This window comes from Schistocerca serialis, unplaced genomic scaffold (genome assembly GCF_023864345.2).
Source record: "Schistocerca serialis cubense isolate TAMUIC-IGC-003099 unplaced genomic scaffold, iqSchSeri2.2 HiC_scaffold_1038, whole genome shotgun sequence".
Lineage (NCBI taxonomy): Eukaryota > Metazoa > Arthropoda > Insecta > Orthoptera > Acrididae > Schistocerca > Schistocerca serialis.
Genome location: NW_026047226.1, coordinates 30001 through 32500, shown reverse-complemented (window position 1 = coordinate 32500; position 2500 = coordinate 30001). Strand labels below are relative to the sequence as shown.

The 2500-nt window shown below is 58.8% G+C and overlaps 1 pseudogene; it reads left to right on the top strand.

The window, feature by feature from the left end:
• Window positions 1–2500, top strand: part of LOC126430230 (large subunit ribosomal RNA) — a 7758-nt pseudogene that overhangs the window by 2933 nt on the left and 2325 nt on the right.

Here is a 2500-nt window from a genome sequence, read left to right as displayed (position 1 = left end):
CAAGCGATGTCGGGTGGATGATGGTCCGCCTAGCCTCTCGATGGGAAATCCTAGCTCTGGCCTTCACGTGGCGAGAGTCGTGAGGGGAGCCGAGGTGAGGCACAGATCTCTGTGCCTTCCCAAAGCTTTCCGACCGACAGAGCAGGGTGAATTTTCGGGGCTTGGGGGTTGCCTGCCCCCCTGCCTCTTGTTTCAGCTGGCCCCAACAAACGGAATAGAATAGGTAGCGGTCCTCCCACTGGAGGCGCCGCGCCAGTTGTTGGGCCACCATCCGAAGTTACCGGTCCGGCTCGAGTCTCCCCGCCAGCCTTTCAGTGCCCCGAGTGCCATCGTGGCTTTGGCACCAAGACTGGTCTTGGTGTCCATCGCCGCAGGGCTCATCCTGATGCAGTCAACGCAGAGGTTAACATCCAGAGGACCAAGGCCAGGTGGTCTAGTGAAGAACTTCTACGCCTGGCCCACGCTGAAGCAGTGCTGACACTCGAGGGCGTCCGGTTCCTGAACCAAGAGTTAGTCAAGACCTTCCCGCACCGCTCACTCGAATCTATCAAGTGTCAACGTCGTGCGGGAGCCTACAGGAACCAGGTCGCTGAGTTTGTCACTGCTCTCTCGGCCTCTGCGGAACGGCCACGCCCATCTGTGGCTGCTGCATCGACTGCTGGGTTACCCTCTAGACCTGAGTCCTCCCCTTCACCTGAGGATCTGGTCGACCAAGCTATCTGGTCGGCCCTAGCAGCTTTACCACCATCAGGGCCAAAGTATACCTCGATAGATGAAATCTTGGCGCTGGGACCAACTGCTTCGAGACCTGTCATCATGGGCATGTTGTCACCTGCCCTTGATGTCATAGGTAGTAAGGAGGCATCCCACAACCCTGTCGCCCCCAAGCAGATGTCCCAGCCACCAGAGCGTAAGCGAGCCCGGCGGAGGTGGGAGTACTCCATCTGCCAGCGTGCCTTCTCCAAGAATGCGGCGCGGTGTATTAATGGCCTTCTAGACGGCACACTCCTCCATCAACCACCTGTTATCCCTGGGCTGGTTGATTTTTGGAAGGATCTTTTTACCCGGCGTCCATCTGGCCGGGTAGACCGTCTAGATAACCGGCTGTTACCGTCCTGCGCTGAGGTGCCCTTTGAACAGCTGTGGGCACCTATCTCACTGGAGGACATCGCTGCAGCACTCCCACCCCGTCGCTCAGCCGCGGGCCCTGATGGATTAACACCTGCCCAGCTCCGTCGTCTTCCCCGTGAGGTCCTCTTGAAAGTGTTAAACCTTTTCCTTCTAACCCGTCGCCTCCCATCCCGACTCCTGCAAGCCCGTACCTCCCTGCTGCCCAAGAAGGCCGCCCCAGCATCCCCCGCTGACTTCCGCCCGATCACGGTTTGCTCAGTCCTCGCCAGGGTCTTCCATAAGATCCTGGCGGGTCGTCTGATGCGGACATGTGTGTTGGACGGACGCCAGCGGGCTTTCCTTCCTCAGGATGGGATGCTGCACAATTCCTTCTTGTTGGACCTGGCGATGACTGAGGCCAGGGTGAGCTGTAGTTCCCTCTATGTCGCGTCCCTGGATGTGTCCAAGGCATTCGACTCTCTGGACCATGGTGCCCTGAGGCCTGCCCTGAGGGCTCATGGTCTGCCAGACGAGTTCGTTGGATACATCCTGGGATGCTACGAGGAGGGGGCAACGGTGATCTGTGGTCCTGGGAAGTCGCTGGGTCCAGTGCGGCCCTCGAGGGGCGTTCGGCAGGGTGACCCTCTTTCCCCTATCCTGTTTAACCTTTCTCTGGACCTCATGCTTGCTCGCCTCCCAGATCATGTTGGTGCCAACATCATGGGACGACGCCTCAACGCTGCCGCCTTCGCCGACGACCTCCTGCTGTTTGCTGAGACCAAAGGAGGGCTCCAGGACCTAATCGATGCATCTACATCTGCTCTTGGGGACCTTGGTCTCCAAGTCAATCCCGGAAAGTGCTTTACTCTCGCTCTCGCGGCCTCTGGTCGCGAGAAGAAAGTTAAGGTCGATGGAACCACGACCTTTAAGGCAGGATATACCACCATTCCTGCCCTGACAGTTGAGAGCACTTTCCGGTATCTTGGTCTGGAGTTCTCTACCAGCGGACGTAGCCTCTTCCATCCGAGGCGGGAGGTCGAGCGGCAGCTGAGCGTCTTGTCCAGGGCACCACTAAAACCTCAACAACGTCTTCACGCCCTCAGAACGGTTGTCTTGCCAGGGATCCACCACGGCCTGGCACTCTCCAGGACCCGCCTTGGGGCTCTCTCAGCAGTGGACATTGCCATCCGCACAGCGCTTAGAACTTGGCTGTGCCTGCCAGCGGACATCCCTGTTGCGTACTTCCACGCCCCTGTTCCATCTGGGGGATTGGGAGTACCATCAGCTCGCTGGCTTGGTCCTCTGCTGCGTCGGAATCGGCTCGCTAACATGCGAGCTCTGGGAGTCCAATTGGATGGGCCGACACAAGACGTTCTAGGGCGTGAAATTG